The 21,705-nt window shown below is 42.3% G+C and overlaps 1 protein-coding gene across 1 annotated transcript in view; it reads left to right on the forward strand.

The window, feature by feature from the left end:
- Nucleotides 1-21,705, forward strand: part of LOC137266334 (neuropeptide Y receptor type 2-like) — a 165,401-nt gene that overhangs the window by 55,409 nt on the left and 88,287 nt on the right. Inside the window, exon 3 of the mRNA XM_067801820.1 lies at nucleotides 15,203-15,239. The gene's annotated coding sequence lies outside the window, so the exon portion shown is untranslated. The remainder of the gene's footprint in view (nucleotides 1-15,202; nucleotides 15,240-21,705) is intronic.

The following is a 21,705-nucleotide window of genomic DNA, read 5'->3' on the forward strand; positions in this document are numbered from 1 at the left end:
TGGGAGTGTTGCCTTAATGGGTTGCACCTGTAGCCGAGCTTCAGCTCAGCCGTGTTGATTCAGCGACCCCCATCCCCTCCCCCTCCGCCCACCCAATATCCTCGAGTTGATTCAAAAACACCACCCATGCCCTCTCTTTATGCTGCCGTCGATTCAGTGACTTTAGTGTTTCAGGCACTATGTCAACTATTTATAGATAACCCCCACCGCAATGAGGAATTGCTTTAATCGACTAAGACACTGTCACTGTCACTGTCACTGTCACTGTCACTGTCACTGTCACTGTCACTGTCACTGTCACTGTCACTGTCACTGTCACTTGGCGAGCTTTCGTCTTTAGCACTGTTTAAAACTGTAGTTCTGGAAATCAGTTTGTCACCAAATCCTCTTTAATCGGAAACACAATGTACAGCCACTGATCTATCAGGTAGTTCGTCCGTGGGTCGTATATATAATTTGTAACAAAATGTGCGACTGTTGCGTCTGAAACGTCTATAAATCATTACTCCATGACACTCACAATACTGATGCATTGGCATTTCAGCCCAGTCACTTTAACTGGCTTAAAATATTATATATTGAACCACCGACCCCAGATATCACTATCTGAATAATTATCTGTGCAGGGAAAGCTTAGTTGTTTTATCTGAACTATTAGGTCCAGTATGTTTTGCTTATAGAAGTGGACATTGGTCATTATACGTGACACACGGTCACATGCAGTGACCACGTCACGCCTGTCACGAAATATCGATCATGATGGTCCGTGAGTTGTGCACCTGGCCAGCTTCCTCGGCTCACGTACGCGTCCAGATTCTAGTCACAAACATGTCCGGATACGGCAAGTTGCAATGAGGCCGACTTGCGACACGTCGCAAGGTGATTAATTGCAGATAAACGCCAGTGGAGAATCTAAGCTTCGGCATTATGACCAGGAGAATATCAGTGATGTATGGAAAACCAATCTGCGGCAGGCACACACACGGGATAACTTTCATGAAAACTGCTTTTGGCAGAGATTTCCTGTTATGAAAGATTCTTGTAGCCTTTATTGTGTGTTTGATAGGGATGTTCACCTGTCAGTGTACCGTGTGGTTGATAGGGATGTTCACCTGTTAGTGTATTGTGTGGTTGATTGGGGCGTTCACCTGTCAGTGTACTGTGTGGTTGATAGGGATGTTCACCTGTCAGTGTACTGTGTGGTTGATTGGGACGTTCACCTGTCAGTGTATTGTGTGGTTGATTGGGGCTTCACCGCTCAGTGTATTGTGTGGTTGATTGGGGTGTTCAGCGGTCAGTGTATTGTGTGGTTGATTGGGGTGTTCAGCGGTCAGTGTATTGTGTGGTTGATTGGGGTGTTCAGCGGTCAGTGTATTGTGTGGTTGATTGGGGCTTCACCGCTCAGTGTATTGTGTGGTTGATTGGGGTGTTCAGCGGTCAGTGTATTGTGTGGTTGATTGGGGTGTTCAGCTGTCAGTGTATTGTGTGGTTGATTGGGGCGTTCACCTGTCAGTGTATTGTGTGGTTGATTGGGGCGTTCAGCTGTCAGTGTATTGTGTGGTTGATTGGGGCTTCACCGCTCAGTGTATTATGTGGTTGATTGGGGTGTTCAGCGGTCAGTGTATTGTGTGGTTGATTGGGGCGTTCACCTGTCAGTGTATTGTGTGGTTGATTGGGGCTTCACCGCTCAGTGTATTGTGTGGTTGATTGGGGTGTTCAGCGGTCAGTGTATTGTGTGGTTGATTGGGGTGTTCAGCGGTCAGTGTATTGTGTGGTTGATTGGGGTGTTCAGCAGTCAGTGTATTGTGTGGTTGATTGGGGCGTTCAGCTGTCAGTGTATTGTGTGGTTGATTGGGTGTTCACCTGTCAGTGTTTTGTGTGCTTGATTGGGGCGTTCACCGCTCAGTGTATTGTGTGCTTGATTGGGGCGTTCACCGGTCAGTGTTTTGTGTGGTTGATTGGGTGTTCACCGGTCAGTGTATTGTGTGGTTGATAGGGATGTTCACCTGTCATGTTATCGTATGGTTGATAGGGGTGTTGTCCTGTGTGTTTATTGTGTGGTTCATAGGGGTGATCACCTGCCAATTTATTGCATGGTTTATAGGGGTGTTTACCTGTTAAGTTTTTGCATGGTTCATAGGGGAGTTCACCCGTCAGTTTTTTTGTGTGGTTGATAGGGGTGTTGTCCTTTGTATTTATTGTGTGGTTCATGGGGGTGTTCACCCGTCATCCTATTGTGTGGCCGATAGGGGAGTTCACCGTGAGTTTTGTGTGTGGTTGATGAGAGTGTTCATCCGTCAGTTTATAGTATGTTTGATAGGGGTGTTCACACACACACACACACACACACACACACACACACACACACACACACACACACACACACACACACACACACACACACACACACACACACACACACACACACACACACACACACACACACACACACACACACACACACACACACACACACAACGCGACCTCAGGCAATTCAATGACAACATCCCAGAAGCAGTGTCGATCTGCTGGCGATGATGATTCTGATGCTGTCTTATCCTTTACCGGAACTAAGTCTGCACCTAGATTGCATACAAAGCTGCACCTCACTGTGTCTGCTTCGAACAATATCCCTGGAACATCACTGAAATGTTTTTATGTACATCTGGGCATCTTTCCTTACGCACGGCAACTGTCGAATAACTAACAGCCAAAACACACGTTAGACATGTTACATGAAGTACAAGTCCTTTCAAAGATGCGTTTACACTGCGTTGACAGCAATCATATAACAAACGACAAAAGTCTGTAACTTACATAATTGATGAGAGCATTGTTTCTAAAAGTAGGTCTTGTTACTTAGCACTCTAAGGTTTCATTTAAACACAGACATGAATACATGAATACATATTCATCTCACAACATCTGCCTTTATCACAGACATTACATTGGAATGATCAGAAATGACACACAACAGCTCTCACATCCCTATAACCAAACCATTCTAAATAAACAACACTTACAATGAGTGTAATTAGATATGCATTTATAGTTAGCTACTGATTCTGAAACGTTTGGCTAGAATTGTGCGTTGTTATTTTGTTTATTGTGTGAATATAATAAATTGTGTATTTGTCGGTCCGGGAAATCACATGTGCTGAGGTGTTGCAATACATAGTCACGGATCGGCTGTAGTGTACATAACATTTGTACAATAGTCGTCACAGTAAGATTTATCTGAGCTTTGATAAAGCGATGTACACGTTTATTGTGCACTGATTGTAGCAAGACATGTCCAAGAAGCGTTTTTCTCTCTCCAGTTTAAGTCAACGGATTCTTGTGTATACCGACACTCTCTTACCACATACTGAGAACGGAGATTTTCAAAATTCTTACGATTTGTTTATATTGTTTGTCGCGCATCTGCTACAAATGTTAACTTTAGTGATGTTACACTTCTGATAATGTCAACACTGTCACAGCACGAACACAAGCATGTCACTGACGAGGTAATATGATGCTGTTCCTTGCTGTCTATTACGATGAAAACGTGTGTTCTTTTCATTGGTGAAGGTCGTCAGTTAATGGCAAGATGAATGGCTGTTTCACCTTTCGAAAATAAAATGACGTCACAACAACATATTTGCCAGTGAGATAAGGAAACTGTACTTCATACAGAGTGGTGTATATGGTGTACCATTGAAGATATCCATGAACTGTTGGTCTCAAATTATCATTAGTCTCAGTGCTACATCACAACAGATGTAGTGAGGAAATTCACACCTGTAAGCACAAGGCATATTGCTAATTGGAGGTTGGTTGCTCATTGTCACTCTTGGGTCTTATAGGTGAGAAACCCCGGTGCCTTGTGAGGTGCGTTTTGGCCACTAATTATCAAATGGGGCCAATGATGCATCGACTCATCTTTGCTCAGCTACTGCTTGTGACGTATCCACGAATGAAGGAAACACTCCCGGGGTAATATAACGGGCAGACGAACAGTCCTGGTGTGTTTTTTCTACCTGGGAAGCCCGAAGTAATGAAGGTCTCAAATATAGTACATGCTGACTAGCACTGACAGACGAAAAACATTGTCAGGAATTATCAACAACACCGGGTCCTGGTGCGTCCAAGGGACGTAACTTGGCGCAGACAAAAAAATCCTATCTTGATCATTGCAGTGATGAGATTTTGAGGGTCCAGTACAGAATTCCACGTCCCTTCCCTTGGAAGACGTCGTGTACCTGCAACGTGTCCCCGCGAACACGTACGACATTGTAACATGCACGACAGCCTTCCGAGGGCCATGTCACAGCAAGTGCCGGATCAAGCAATGATAGCTCATTAATCTGACAGATATGAGGACCGCCATTGATCTGTCTCGCTTACTCATATTGATTAACGAGTCTGTTTGCTGTGCAAGGCCTTGAAACTTCTAATCATCCTGGATGGTCATGTTTTGTTGTGTGCACAGACTCTGTCGTTTATGAAATGTAGTGTTTTGTGTACATGAGTGCACACTGGGTCACTCTAATGTCAGCGATGACGATTGAGCATCAATATGAAATAGTAAAATGTCTCCTTCTTAACTATTTGCCCAGCTCATTTGTGGTACTGCTGACGCAAAATGTTGCTGCCGCCATTCTTAACAGACTGGCGGTCGCAGAACACCGGACATCGTCATGAATGCCACCGGATCCACGACTATGTCCTTTTTATCCAATAAAGTGACATTTCTCGCAGGCGTTTCAGCACTTCATCAGTTCTTCAGTAAATGTCCATCAGTTCTTCAGTAAATGTCCATCAGTTCTTCAGTAAATGTCCATCAGTTCTACAGTAAATGTCCATAAGTTCTTCAGTAAATGTCCGATTCACCTTGTCCCCGAGATCAAACGTGGATGCCATTTGTCCCCATATAAATGTAGATCCTTCATGGAATGAACATGTGTGTTTTGTGGTCATACGATTCCGTGGGGATGTGCATCAATAGGTTGCGTTACGTCAGCTTCATGGCATGAACATGTGTGTTTTGTGGTCATACGATTCCGTGGGGATGTGCATCAATAGGTTGCGTTACGTCAGCTTCATGGCATGAACATGTGTGTTTTGTGGTCATACGATTCCGTGGGGATGTGCACCAATAGGTTGCGTTACGTCAGCTTCATGGCAACCATAGGAGCAGATATAAGAAACGCAACTCTGGCCTGCCAAGTTTTTAATTAAATAGAAGATACAAAATGAACGCTTGCACTTAAGAGATTTCATTTTTTTTCGCAACTTGTGTTTCTTTTGCTGTTCAGTATATGTTACATTCAAAATGTCTTTGTATATCATTAGATGGATTGATCTTCAGAGAAAAAGAGATGAAGAGAAGTCATTGTGGAATATAGTCAAACACTGATGGCATGACTTAACGATGTGTTTAGAAACAAATGTGTTCTATAATTATCGTTGGCAGGATTTATGGATCAGTAAAGTTATACTATCACAAATTAATTACCATCTTTCTTTTGTTTTCCAGACTTGAATGTATTTCTCCAAACGATCTTTTAAATCTGAATAATGGGTTCAATATCTGAATCTCATGACGTTTAACTGTTGCAACAATCACTACAGGTATCATCATCGTACTTTCAACGATTTTGTATTGCACATCACATTAATGTTTCCAGAGCAGACAATTAAAGCAATTGTTATATAAGAATGCGTCACATGGATCCTCTTGAAATGATTACAATTATTTTCTTCATCCCTATGATCAATACATACAAGCATCCTAATGGTGATCCCCGTCACACGATCAGAGTTTACACAATTAAAGCATCAATAGATCACACAGTATTAAATCCACAATCAAGACGCCTATTGAACAAGCACCAGTCAGACCATGTATCGAATAGTTTGAAAAGTAAGAAAGTTTACAGACCAGTAATAATTAAGACGAACCACCAATTACGGCTTCTGCCACGTCTGTTCAAACATATCGTAATGACATGTTTTATCCGACCAGCAACTTTTGGTCAATAAGGTTGCCTTTGGGGACGTTACGTGTTGCTGCACATACGCTAATTGAGAGGCCACCGATCAAATTTGGGTCTTTATCAAACAGATTCATATAGTTATGTGCTGAAATCCGATTTGTGGAGCAAATGGTGCCCGTGTTTGCTAAACAGCGCATCAATCAATTAGCCGATATTTGTTCGTTCCTTAAATGTCTTTAAAGCAGAAGGACCGGCAACATGGCGATGCTCTTCAAGTGCCAGAATAGCGGCGAAGGCAACTGCGCACATTCACATTGCGTTTTGTAATTAATGGTACCTTTTTCACATACCGTGAGTCGACGTTTACATTTTGTTAATAGTTTTAAATCAGTATACCGTGGGTTGTTATGTAATGTTTTTTGCACAATTCTAAGCGACTGATTGGGTTCTCAGGAACATCCTCCATGTCTGACGTGTTTGTGGAGGACATGCTGAGCAGATATAATGAGGTAAAAACACGCCGTTCCACGTTAAGTAGCGGTTCTATGTGCACTCAGACCGGTGCAGAGACTCAGGGGAGTTATGGCTAAATGTTGTGAACAGAACAAATCGATCATTAATGGAATCAGATCAATTATCAGTTTTTAATCTTATTGGTTACAATAGTTGCCGCAAGAACGTCAACGATGGTGTGTGGTGATGAAACTGTTTAATGCAAGTTAGCCGCGGATATGATTGATATGTGCTAACATATATTTTTTAGGCAACAAATCAGTTATTGAGTGAAATCTCCGCCCATGTGGAATAGTACACATGTTGTCTATAGATCACAATTACAGACCACGCATTGTATCAAGATTTCTTATGTATGTGGAAATGGTTTTGTCGCCTCTGATTACAGAATTTTATGATCACATTATACGATTAAATATGTAATCGAGCTTTGGGGATACTTTAATCTAGTAAGTACACATTTAATCAAGGAAGGCAGTTCACTTGGACGTCCCTGCCGTCCCCGGAGTGGTTACTGGAACCTAGAGTTCCTTTAGTCTGTATGTAAAGGCTAGTCGTAACTACATAGCAGGGACAATGAATCACATTTACTGACGGTGCTAATTTCGGTGTCTGGACGTAGACTGAGACGACATCAAATCATGGACCCTGGAAATGTAGCATCTCTTTACATAGAACAATCTCACAGTTTAGACCCAAACCGTCCATCCAATTACGTTTTGAGCATACACCAGCTATTGTGGGCATTCGTCATATACGCAGAACATGAAATTAGCCCCCGTGTGATGCCATAACATTTCATGGGTCGATAAAAACGTGGTATTACGTGAGAACGAGTTTTGCATTTTGATAAATTTCTTGATACATCTTTATAAAACCTCATTTATTTGAACTATGCGTATTTTCGCCATAAACGTGGTCAAGTTATACAATGATCTGGAGTGTGTAAACAGGCTGATATATCTTCATCCACAACACAGTCCAAAGTATAACAAATGTATATTTATCATACATACAAGATAACGGGGACTGATCTAAAAATAGCCTGCTCAGTATTCAGCACTCCCTGTCAAGTGTGTACTTCCAGTGCTAAGGCTGGAGGACATCCATCTACAATACAAAATGAAGACAGTTTTATATGCAATAGATATATTGCAATGTTGACTTAGTTTACATATCATAACACACATACATGTTCGTATTTTGATGATAAGTATATGGACAATAATTAATTCGTCGAGTGCTACATAATGTACAAGTGAGTAAATGGCAACCGTCTTCAGTACTGACATTACAACATGAACATGAACATGAAATTCATCTATTCCTAATCTCCACTTTATATTATCTTTTAATGTGAATAGACCAAATTCTAACTATTTATAACACACATACGAGGGGATGTCAATAAGTTTTGAGCCTCGAGCATTTTACATATCCAGGTGTCACAGCCTATTGTACAACATTGAACCTTGGGGTGTAGCTGATGTGATATATAAGTTTTGGCATCCTACTCTCAGAAGTTATTGAACTGCTCACACTGACAGAAAGAGACCCCCCTCACGGCAGTGAAAATGAATAAAATTGAGTATAGAGCAGTAATTAAGTTTTTAGTTCTTGAAGGAAACTCGGCGAAGAACATTGAAGAAAAACTTTCAGAAGTTTATGGGAAGCCTTCCCCTTCATCTACTACCAGCAAACGATGGGTCAATGAATTTAAGCATGGTAGAGAGAGTCTTGAAGATGACCCCCGTCCAAGTCGCCCAACAACAAGCACTAGTGAGGAAAACATTGACAGAGTGCATAGACCTGTGCTGGAAAATCACACTCCACGAGTTAGAGGAGACCACAGGCATTTCACACGGATCCATCGAGACAATTCTTCATGAACATCTCGTCATGTCTAAGGTGTGCGCAAGATGGGTGCCAAGAATGCTTACAGATGAAATGAAGCAAACAAGGGTCACCATAAGCAACTCCATGCTAACCAGATACAAGAATCCAGAAGATTTTCACTTTAGGCTAGTAACCTGTGATGAAACCTGGATCCACCACTATGATCCTGGGAGCAAAGAAGAATCCATGGAATGGAAACATGTCACTTCTCCCAGGACCAAAAAGTTCAAAGTCTCCAGATCAGCGCAGAAGGTAATGGCGACAGTCTTCTGGGAGGGCAAAGGCGTCATCCACATAGAGTATTTACCAAAAGGACGAACAATGAATGGGGAATATGACGCTAACTTGTTGAGGCAAGTGCGACAGTCAATCAAGGAGAAGCGCCGGGGCAAGATCAGACGTGGTATTCTTCTACATGAAGACAATGCTCCAGTACACACCTCTCGCGTTGCAGCCGCTGCTGTCCAGGAATGCGGGTACGAAATCTTGCCGCATACCCCCTACTCTCTGGCACCAAGTGATTACCATCTGTTCCCAAATCTCAAAAACACTTGCGTGAGCTTATTGTTGCTACTGAGGCTTGGTTTGAGGACCAAAATGGCGCCTTCTACAGAGATGGCATCAGCGCCTGGCAGAAAAGATGAAACAAGTGTCTTGACTCACAAAGGGACTATGTTGAAAAATAAATGTGGTTCATACCAATATTTTGTGTTTTTCTATGCAAGGCTCAAAACTTATTGACATCCCCTCGTATCTCTAAGTTCTTTTCAATAATTTAATCTAAATGTTTCGCAGGAACTAAGACGCTTTCATAATCACGATAAATGCAATTATCTGGAGTATGTTAGTCCAAGATTGGAAAAAACATGTTACTAGCAACATTTTTGAAAAACATTAATGAAAGATTATATGTTTCATACAGCCTGAAGCATCCACACATATCCCAAGCCATGCGAGATTAAGATGTTACGACTGTATGATGCTTAAGTATTGTAACCACAGTTAAAATAAGACACTTGCACCTTTTATACCTTAAGCATGATCTGGTGTTCATGCATATCTAAAACGCGGATCCAATATCTTAATGTTTACGCTTTGAGTCAATAAAAAGAGCATTTCTGCCCCATTCCCCATATACAATTTCATTCGTTTCTGTGGGCTAGCATTTAAACAACTCTTACATATAATTAAATGAATCTTTTTTGTAAGTTATGAAATGTGTGCATACCCCATATTTCTTCGTCACATAATACGATTGGTGTTGTATTTGGAATACCTGGGAAAACATATAGCTTACCATGCCGACTTTACTTAGATTAACGTTAACTTCCATTAATGCCCGTTTACCTCTCGTCACTACTCTACATATACAGAAAACAACTCCCTTTGAGTAATGTAAACATACGTCGCCATGACACACCCGGGGACAGATGGAACCTCGTCATGAAGCGCGTGGTATGGAACCAGGCTTGTTGCTTTGTTCTAACTAACGGAACTGGAGCCAGGTTAAGTCACACTCTCCCTAACCACGGCTTGTGATGCTGACAGAAAAGCCTAATGTGGAAGAAAGTGGAAGAACATGTTAGACAGGACATGTTACACAGTTAGGCGGATTGGCACATCCCTAATGCTGTTACACCTGGTTAAGGTGGCACTTCTGGAAACGGAATTAGCAGTAGGTGATGGAATATGACACGGTGTCACCATAAAGTACATAGGGATCAAACCAAATATTCCTCCACTCGCCTTGACTCATAACCTAAACATGCCCTGTGTGAAATATTAATTTCAGTGATAGCAGCACGCGGAAGTTTCCACTGAGGCACGTTATTAGCCACTCAAAACGTGAGGTTTTACTGCAGTTGTGCTACGCGCCGTGAAATGTTGATTCTGTATTCACAGTTTGATGTGGTGACCTTCACTGCATTTCGACCTTGACCCTTTACAGTGGTCCCTGTAAGGCTCCTTGCGTTTGAACGATGTGGAACAGGAAAGCATTCCATTACACACTATACCTGGTTTGATACCAAACCTACCTTACTAAACTAACAACAAACCTGAATTCTGATGGAATATAGCTTCATGTTGACATAGGAAATAAGGTGTCGTGTTAACTAGTGAACTTCCAGATGCTACCATTATCTCTGTAAAACACTTAAACCCACTTCATCTTGTCCCTCGCCCCAAAACAAATACCACTTATGAAAACACAGTTGTTTTAGTTACCGCGTTATTTACAGGGGGTATTAGCAACGCCAGAAACGTAGCAAGTTTTGTTTTTGTTTCGGTAACTTCATATTTTTTGTGCTGGTGTGTAAATGTAAAAGCATCCCACACTATCCGATGTCAGGAGAATGGGGCAATATGTTGATGAGCTGATGATCTTCGGTAAACACTTGCCAAACGTTCTCATTACTCTGCAACCTGCCACCTACCTTGTGTCGTAGGTGTTCTGATGATGTTCCACCATGTCAAACCCTGCCACCCTCCTTCTATCGTTGGTCTTGCTGGAGTGTTCCACCGTGTTAGAACCTGCCGCCTTCCATCTGTTCATAGGGTGTTTCTCTATGTCACGCTACCTTCCTTCTGATGTCGATGTTCCTGGGGTGTTCAGTTTCAAATGCCGGTCTCAGTTGATGTCGTCACTCGCGATCTTCCTGTTATTGGTCTGTCGCATCTGCCTACAACACTGCAGCAGTCTAGAGACGACTACACGGGTGCAGCCGTAGGTTCTTGCAACTTTGGCGTGTGTCGACCCTGTCTGGAGCATACCTCTGTCCCTATCAAGTTCACCTGCTCACAGTCGTGATATATCTTTGGTGTTCATTTTCAGACTGCATGTGTAACCTGTCCGCACACTTACTTCTATACCTTAGTACATGTTAAACTCAGAGGCCAAAAATCATGGTTTATAAAATTAACCACTTCCACGTTTAATTCACGATTTGCACATGAATTTCACAGGTATCAAATTTCTATGTTGGGGGAACATGCTTCAGTGTATAAATTACCTACAAAGATATTTCTTTAAAGGTCACATGCAACAAAAAACTCAAACATAATTAAAACACATTTATCACTTATTCATGACATATAATATACATTGCTGCTTTTTAAAAAACAAATAAACAAAATTATGAGCGTACAATCGCGATTCAAAGTGCAATATTTTGTACTTGGGCTTACTTCCCCCGAAACGAAGCCCTCGGGAGACCGAACCCAGTCATAGTGGGTGGATGTGCACTCAAGTGTAACGACTGCTTCCGACTGACTGTTTCATTTGCTGATATGCTAAAGGTTCATTGTGTGTACAGAAAGATGATCTGTTTCATGGGCATTTTAGAAGTATAGCAAGGCACAAGAAAGTAAGATTCTCTATGGATAACAACTTCTTTTTGTGTACTTGATGCGTCGTTTCAGTGTGGATTCATATACTGTTGTCAAACAAAATCACATACACTAAAAGAAGTCGTTATCCATGAAAAATGTATATAGAGATGTTGGGTTTTGAAAATACATGTTCTCTGAATTTGCGTTCGATCCAATCAAAAATCATGTCAGTAGAGATGGTAAACTACTGCGTGGCTGAAATCTGTCCAAGTACAAAGCAGGACTTGAAACTGACAAGAGTTTGCACCAGTTTCCGTCAGATCCAGTCATCCGTAAAAAATGAATGTAGTTTGTTTGCAACCCACAGACATAAAAACATGTCATGTGTATCACACGTGCCTAATTACATAATGTGGCAGAGACGGGACTCGGGTGCACGAGTCATAAATCAACGTATTTTCTTTATGTCGTATAGTCTGATAGGTGTTATGTTCAAATTGCACGTGGTCAATGATTGAAGCTGTGTACTGCATGTTGTCTTTAGCAGACAGGCAGGCAGACATATAGGTGTGAATAAACCAGACACTGAGCTTTCTCCGTGACAGAGACTGCTTACCACAATCAACAAGATTTTTACGTTACAAATAGATTATTTACTTGTTTGTGTACACAACCAAGTTTAGACTACTGCTCACGACCTCAGACGATGGGCATGCATACTGTTTCAAGCTCCGCGAACCTATTCACTGCGCATGCGTTATGGACGCAGCGCAGCACAGCTCATGAAACCAGTTTTTTCACCCAGCGCTGGGGGGGAATTTGGTGAAACGTTTGAACTCCAATTTCGCGGGCTTAATTTTTACTTTACGAAGAAAGTTTAATCCCAAATATTACATATGTTACACTTGACCACATTCTAAATGGCATTGTGTACTGGTAGGTCATAAGACATCCGCGACAGCATCATGGATGTCCACTGTAGCGTGTGCAGCGTCTGAGGTTCAGAAGGCACGTCTGGAGCCGAGCAGTATTTCAACTGGACAGCTCTGGCGGTCGTGATACAGGCAAACAATTATCTGGAACGTATTACCAAACTGCGTAAATCCTGCAAGAAGTTGGTTCCTGTTGTTAACTGATGTTGGCTGATAACATTACCCTGGTGTGCTTTGTATTGTTCGAGGCTGGACACCTTGGTTTGACAGACTTCTCATGAGCAGCTCAAATGGTGCAGCTTTCGTTTACAGATGAATTCAGATTTCAACTGCCGTGCATAACGAGGCTTACGACTTCCTGATAAAACATGGTGTGAGATAACCTAACCACTGTCATACAACGAGTGGCTGACGATGACGTGAACTAGAGTTTGGGTTTTACAACATGGTGCTGCTAATGTAGAGACGCAAATGGTGGTCACGCCCGGTCTTCAGCAGGGAAACTGAGCTGTTAGTGTGCTTTGCTCTGTCATTTATTACCAGGACTTGGTTTCTGTCAGTGTATATGTTAACATCCCACACAGTAGACGAATATTAATGCATCATGCTTTACCCTATCACATATAGCGCCAATTTTACGTGCCTGAACTGCATGTGCAGTCGACGTCTCTACTCCACAGCAAGTACAAACTACTTAACCTAAACGGGGGAGGAGGACATGTGTGCAATTCTCTACAATATGTGAAACCCAGTTATAGTGTTCACCCCGTGATAATTATATACTTGTGTATTGCTAAAAGCGTCTAACACGTTCACCCATGTACTCACTCACACAACGCACACTAGAGTATATCTCTTCCAGTGTTAACAAAGACGTTGATCATCCATATCGTATCCGTATACTTGCATCTGATTTCACTGTCAAGTTCATATCTGAATTGTTGTGCCAGTTCCTGGATTGGGGAATCATCATTGTCCGTGTAGATTCAAGCTATGTAGGGAAATGATTCCTAACATTATCGTAGGATTATTTGTAGACACCTTTAAGGCAAGGCGTTGTTTTATTGTCCCTGGCAAACTAGTGGAGTTACCGACTAACCCAAGATTTCAATTTGCCTCACGCGCCAAAGTGGAGATGTTCTGAATGATTCATTGTAACAGATGTGCTATGGTGGATATTGTATAGACGGTGGTCGTGAACGTACCGACGACATTGTTGCTGGTCATTGGTGTACTCTGTGACCGGGGTTATCAGACTAGTGTAAACATCAGGTTGTGGGAGATTCTGATTGTGTATCGGCTTCGCCTAAACAACGCGGACAAATTAAACATCAGTCGGAACAGCTCACGGGGTGTTTATGGATTCATTAGTGTAATCCCAAACAGACACAGAGTTCTTACACACGAGGGGTCCTTCTACATAAGCGCCGTAATTGGTTTTATTGCCCGCCAGATACCCAGACTACGTGTCCGGGTATGTCAGCATCATCTGAAGGCGCTCCTGAGGGTGTTGCTCTCCGGAAATGACGTCCTACATTAAGATGACAAACTGTTATGTGCCTGGAACACTGACTCGATTTAAAGCAAGCTCCCTCACTCACGCTGATATTGCTGGTGTGGTTGGGTATCACTAACACACAGACACCACACGACAGCAACTAGCGCAGAACAATACCTGACACCCGGTGTCCTTTAAACACACACCAGAACGTTGCGATTTGCCTATAAGGTTTGCTGGAAACATGGATCATCCGCTCCGACGTGGCAGCGCTTGTCCATGAAATATTAATAACCTTTTCACCCACTAAGGCCTCCATTCTCAGCCAGTCGACATGTGTGTGTGTGTTTGATGACACATATTTGATGGGTTACGAAGGAATAAAGGCAACCCAGTATGTTCGTTCAATGATGAAGGCATGTCAATCGAAGCTCTTAGTGTTTTACTGATAAATAAAGATGTCATTTCACAGTTGGGTCGTTTTATTTCAAAATGCCATTATATGTTCCTGGTGAGAACATTGAATATTCACAACCTGTTAAAATGGACGTTGCTCACCGACGCCGCTAAGTGCTTATTTGATAGCGTGGCAACAGTGAACAGATAACTGGCAGTATTTTACCAGCATAATTTGGTAAAGTAGATTTATTACAAAACCGTTTTCTGAAAATACATGCGTTCAAACAGGGCATGATGGAGCATGACGTGGAAACAACACCGCTCACTTTGAATTACTGTCGAAACTCAGTAAAACTAGACTTTTTTAAAATTTGTATTAATATGACGAGAAGCGCTCTTGTTCACACACGTGTGTCATTGTGAGAATATTACTTTGAACTTTGCCCATTCATGATGTGAGATGGCGTGGTTCAATGTCGCGTTACTGATTGCACGTGCGTATGGGTCTACTTGCACAAGCCGTGAATAATGCTGGTCGTACGTTGTGACTTCATCTATGGAGTTTTTTATGAATAACTTTTCAACATCGTGCTCACGATTGACTCATGATTCTCCTCGTGTTAAAATTTTCAAGCGTTTTGTTCTATTTTCAGACTTCGTTAAATAGGCGCTTCAAGTCATCATTGCCAGGTGAGTGAATACTCTGTAGTAGTCACACGTCATATGGGGCGGTGGGGTAGCCTAGTGGTTAAAGCGTTCGCTCGTCACGCCGAACACCCGGATTCGATTCCCCACATGGGTACAATGTGTGAGGCCCATTTTCTTGTGTCCCCGCCGTGATATCGCTGGAATATTGCTAAAAGCGGCGTAAAACCAAACTCACTCATTCACAAGTCATATACAACTCGATGTAGTTCTTCGGAGGGTATCACACTGTTCAAATACCCATACAGTATTTGACATCCTGTAAAGGTTGTGAATTATTTTTTCTACTGGCAGACGAAATAACAGTATCTCCACTGTGTATTCTTGTTCCTAGTGACAGAAGTATAGTAGAACGGAAAGCACCCATAAATTTACATTAAACATTCCCTCTATAAAACGGTACATTAAATAGTCTGAAATAAGTCGACACGTTAGTGTGAGGTTACCTGCCGTTCTCCAGTGTTTGTGTCCACGTCTAAACGTCTTAGATTCGCTGTATCATTAACTGCGATATATATTGAAGAAAATGTAGTATGCTTTCCTCCAAATTTCGCTGCCATAACTGTGTGAAGGAAGGTCAATGGAGCGATTACACAGCATGGAAACCTGTGCTCAGTGCGGCCATCTGGAGACAAGTCGATGCTCATATTCCTCAAAGCCTTTCATCTGCAGGCCTCATTTAGACCACTTTCAACAATGGTTTCCCCAAGCAGTTCAGTCCCGCTCGTTCATGCTCGTGTGGGCGACATGATCATATTAGGATTACATAATTACGCTATGTTTTCCACAGTATGCTAACTGCCTCGCGGGCGGTGTTCGGCGTCCCTTCATTGACATAGTTGAGATCCCAGGGCAAGTAGATCACACGCTAGTCGGTTAGCTGTTTAATCAGGTTCTGTTTAGGTTCTTTTGAAGTGGTCTTTTTTATCGCAAATATGTTTGAGCATAATCGAAACTTAGTAGTTCGTCCATCACACTTCCTACAGATGACTCACATGCCCTGAAACCGGCCACGACGTAGTCTGATACCTCTTATAAACAGGTACGCTGTAGTTTGTCCACAACACGTGCTTACAGACGACTCACATGTCCTGAAACCGGCCACGACGTAGTCTGATACCTCTTATAAACAGGTACGCTGTAGTTTGTCCACAACACGTGCTTACAGATGACTCACATGCCCTGAAACCGGCCACGACGTAGTCTGATACCTCTTATAAACAGGTACGCTGTAGTTTGTCCACAACACGTGCTTACAGACGACTCACATGTCCTGAAACCGGCCACGACGTAGTCTGATACCTCTTATAAACAGGTACGCTGTAGTTTGTCCACAACACGTGCTTACAGATGACTCACATGTCCTGAAACCGGCCACGACGTAGTCTGATACCTCTTATAAACAGGTACGCTGTAGTTTGTCCACAACACGTGCTTACAGACGACTCACATGCCCTGAAACCGGCCACGACGTAGTCTGATACCTCTTATAAACAGGTACGCTGTAGTTCGTCCATCACACTTCCTACAGATGACTCACATGCCCTGAAACCGGCCACGACGTAGGCTGATACCTCTTATAAACAGGTACGCTGTAGTTTGTCCACAACACGTGCTTACAGACGACTCACATGCCCTGAAACCGGCCACGACGTAGTCTGATACCTCTTATAAACAGGTACGCTGTAGTTTGTCCACAACACGTGCTTACAGACGACTCACATGCCCTGAAACCGGCCACGACGTAGTCTGATACCTCTTATAAACAGGTACGCTGTAGTTCGTCCATCACACTTCCTACAGATGACTCACATGCCCTGAAACCGGCCACGACGTAGGCTGATACCTCTTATAAACAGGTACGCTGTAGTTTGTCCACAACACGTGCTTACAGACGACTCACATGCCCTGAAACTGGCCACGACGTAGTCTGATACCTCTTATAAACAGGTACGCTGTAGTTTGTCCACAACACGTGCTTACAGACGACTCACATGCCCTGAAACCGGCCACGACGTAGTCTGATACCTCTTATAAACAGGTACGCTGTAGTTTGTCCACAACACGTGCTTACAGATGACTCACATGTCCTGAAACCGGCCACGACGTAGTCTGATACCTCTTATAAACAGGTACGCTGTAGTTTGTCCACAACACGTGCTTACAGACGACTCACATGCCCTGAAACCGGCCACGACGTAGTCTGATACCTCTTATAAACAGGTACGCTGTAGTTTGTCCACAACACGTGCTTACAGATGACTCACATGTCCTGAAACCGGCCACGACGTAGTCTGATACCTCTTATAAACAGGTACGCTGTAGTTTGTCCACAACACGTGCTTACAGATGACTCACATGCCCTGAAACCGGCCACGACGTAGTCTGATACCTCTTATAAACAGGTACGCTGTAGTTTGTCCACAACACGTGCTTACAGATGACTCACATGCCCTGAAACCGGCCACGACGTAGTCTGATACCTCTTATAAACAGGTACGCTGTAGTTTGTCCACAACACGTGCTTACAGATGACTCACATGTCCTGAAACCGGCCACGACGTAGTCTGATACCTCTTATAAACAGGTACGCTGTAGTTTGTCCACAACACGTGCTTACAGATGACTCACATGTCCTGAAACCGGCCACGACGTAGTCTGATACCTCTTATAAACAGGTACGCTGTAGTTTGTCCACAACACGTGCTTACAGATGACTCACATGCCCTGAAACCGGCCACGACGTAGTCTGATACCTCTTATAAACAGGTACGCTGTAGTTTGTCCACAACACGTGCTTACAGATGACTCACATGTCCTGAAACCGGCCACGACGTAGTTTGATACCTCTTATAAACAGGTACGCTGTAGTTTGTCCACAACACGTGCTTACAGATGACTCACATGCCCTGAAACCGGCCACGACGTAGTCTGATACCTCTTATAAACAGGTACGCTGTAGTTTGTCCACAACACGTGCTTACAGATGACTCACATGCCCTGAAACCGGCCACGACGTAGTCTGATACCTCTTATAAACAGGTACGCTGTAGTTTGTCCACAACACGTGCTTACAGATGACTCACATGCCCTGAAACCGGCCACGACGTAGTTTGATACCTCTTATAAACAGGTACGCTGTAGTTTGTCCACAACACGTGCTTACAGATGACTCACATGTCCTGCAACTCCACCAAGACATAGCACCCCTGGTCTTATATACGATCTGAGTGATTGCAAAGAGCACTTGTATTTGAAGTAATATTTTTAGATATCTTTCCTGAACTTTGACATAAGTGATATTACCTTCGTGGTTTCTTTATTGAAATATTAAAGGAATACTTCGGAATCCCCCTCTATATGTCATACCGAGACTAGAGCGCTTGCAGTAGAGTGTGTTTCTCTGATTAGTCTCAGGCGGAGGTTATTAGGTTACTGCAACCTGTGGGGTGAGAGCATTGCGTTCCACTCATGTGTAGACTGACACCTGCATACCCCTCCCAAGGACGTCCTGTCAGAGTACCTCACCATGGGCACGGATGTGTTCACAATCGTTAAATCGTTACTTTAAACCGCATGTCGAAGACCGGTATCAGTTCTCGACGAGATAGTTCTAGAATGCTTCGAAACGCTGTGAAAACTCTCACTCACGCTAATCTTTGTTCGGTTATATTTCAATATTGTTTTATCAGAGTAGAATTTTATTAGTATTTGTCACCACGATCCGGGATGTTCACGTAGGTTTGGACAACAAGTAGTAGTGTAAACCTAAATAGCCGCCAGTAGTAACTGTTACCTGTGTATGTCAAATGTTAACGGTCGTTCTCATTTCACCTACTGTATGCCATGTATCACACAACAAGAATACATCTGATTCATGTTCTCATCTTATTTGCAGTGTAGTTTGTGAAAGTAATCCATATCTTTGAACACGTTACATCGATCTGTTAAGTTCCCATATAAAAGTCCAGTCCAAATTATTCGTCTAGTACGTCCCTCCCCAGCATAATGTCTTGAAGACGTCATGTCAAACAGTCATGCAATCGACAATACGCATCAAGATAAGTAACGTTAAGATAACCTGACACAAAGCCTCAGCATCAATTAGCTGTCTACATAAAGCGGGACAAAATAGTCCCGATAAATCTATAAATGAATTTCATGAAAAGCGTTATTTTCTAAGAGATACGTTGATAGCATTATGGGTTCTTCGATCGGCATTCTAGAACTTGGTGACTCGAAAATGAAACATCGATGGCTTCCAATTATAGTTTTCTTTTCTTGAGGCCCTGATTCTTACTTGATATGATTTCAGATTTGTCAAACATGATTTGATGGGTAGGGAATTTCTGGTGGTGATCGGAGAGGGCTGATTTGCTGATGGCTTTAGGTGCTGAGGTCTTATGTCCTTTCATGTGGATGTCAACGGGACTGAATGTTTCACCTTAACAGGCGTCGCCATTTTCACAATTAATTTTGTAGATCACTTCTTTTGTGGGCTTTTTTTTCTTTTTTTTGTGGAGTAGGTTGCGGCCATTTGCTTGGAGGATGTTCCTGAGGGTGCGTCAGTGTCGATGCCTGTTTGGTGCTTTAGTGGTCTGCTAATTTGATGGGAGGTCTTTCCCAGGTAGGGTAGTTTGATTCTGATGATGATTCTTCAGGCAACCTACCTTCTAAAAAGCAATCATCCCCAAAGATGTGATCTACAGGATTAATAGTGAATTATTGAAACGTAGCCTTAGGCAATAAAGACGTTGTCATCCACAAAGTTGTGATCTACAGGATTAATAGTGAATTATCGAAACGTAGCCTTAGGCAATAAAGACGTTGTCATCCACAAAGTTGTGATCTACAGGATTAATAGTGAATTATCGAAACGTAGCCTTAGGCAATAAAGACGTTGTCATCCCCAAAGATGTGATCTACAGGATTAATAGTGAATTATCGAAACGTAGCCTTAGGCAATAAAGACGTTGTCATCCCCAAAGTTGTGATCTACAGGATTAATAGTGAATTATCGAAACGTAGCCTTAGGCAATAAAGACGTTGTCATCCCCAAAGTTGTGATCTACAGGATTAATAGTGAATTATCGAAACGTAGCCTTAGGCAATAAAGACGTTGTCATCCACAAAGTTGTGATCTACAGGATTAATAGTGAATTATCGAAACGTAGCCTTAGGCAATAAAGACGTTGTCATCCACAAAGATGTGATCTACAGGATTAATAGTGAATTATCGAAACGTAGCCTTAGGCAATAAAGACGTTGTCATCCACAAAGTTGTGATCTACAGGATTAATAGTGAATTATCGAAACGTAGCCTTAGGCAATAAAGACGTTGTCATCCACAAAGATGTGATCTACAGGATTAATAGTGAATTATCGAAACGTAGCCTTAGGCAATAAAGACGTTGTCATCCCCAAAGATGTGATCTACAGGATTAATAGTGAATTATCGAAACGTAGCCTTAGGCAATAAAGACGTTGTCATCCCCAAAGATGTGATCTACAGGATTAATAGTGAATTATCGAAACGTAGCCTTAGGCAATAAAGACGTTGTCATCCCCAAAGTTGTGATCTACAGGATTAATAGTGAATTATCGAAACGTAGCCTTAGGCAATAAAGACGTTGTCATCCCCAAAGATGTGATCTACAGGATTAATAGTGAATTATCGAAACGTAGCCTTAGGCAATAAAGACGTTGTCATCCACAAAGTTGTGATCTACAGGATTAATAGTGAATTATCGAAACGTAGCCTTAGGCAATAAAGACGTTGTCATCCACAAAGATGTGATCTACAGGATTAATAGTGAATTATCGAAACGTAGCCTTAGGCAATAAAGACGTTGTCATCCCCAAAGATGTGATCTACAGGATTAATAGTGAATTATCGAAACGTAGCCTTAGGCAATAAAGACGTTGTCATCCACAAAGTTGTGATCTACAGGATTAATAGTGAATTATCGAAACGTAGCCTTAGGCAATAAAGACGTTGTCATCCCCAAAGTTGTGATCTACAGGATTAATAGTGAATTATCGAAACGTAGCCTTAGGCAATAAAGACGTTGTCATCCACAAAGTTGTGATCTACAGGATTAATAGTGAATTATCGAAACGTAGCCTTAGGCAATAAAGACGTTGTCATCCACAAAGATGTGATCTACAGGATTAATAGTGAATTATCGAAACGTAGCCTTAGGCAATAAAGACGTTGTCATCCCCAAAGTTGTGATCTACAGGATTAATAGTGAATTATCGAAACGTAGCCTTAGGCAATAAAGACGTTGTCATCCCCAAAGATGTGATCTACAGGATTAATAGTGAATTATCGAAACGTAGCCTTAGGCAATAAAGACGTTGTCATCCCCAAAGATGTGATCTACAGGATTAATAGTGAATTATCGAAACGTAGCCTTAGGCAATAAAGACGTTGTCATCCCCAAAGATG

This window comes from Haliotis asinina, chromosome 15, assembly GCF_037392515.1.
Source record: "Haliotis asinina isolate JCU_RB_2024 chromosome 15, JCU_Hal_asi_v2, whole genome shotgun sequence".
Taxonomy (NCBI): domain Eukaryota; kingdom Metazoa; phylum Mollusca; class Gastropoda; order Lepetellida; family Haliotidae; genus Haliotis; species Haliotis asinina.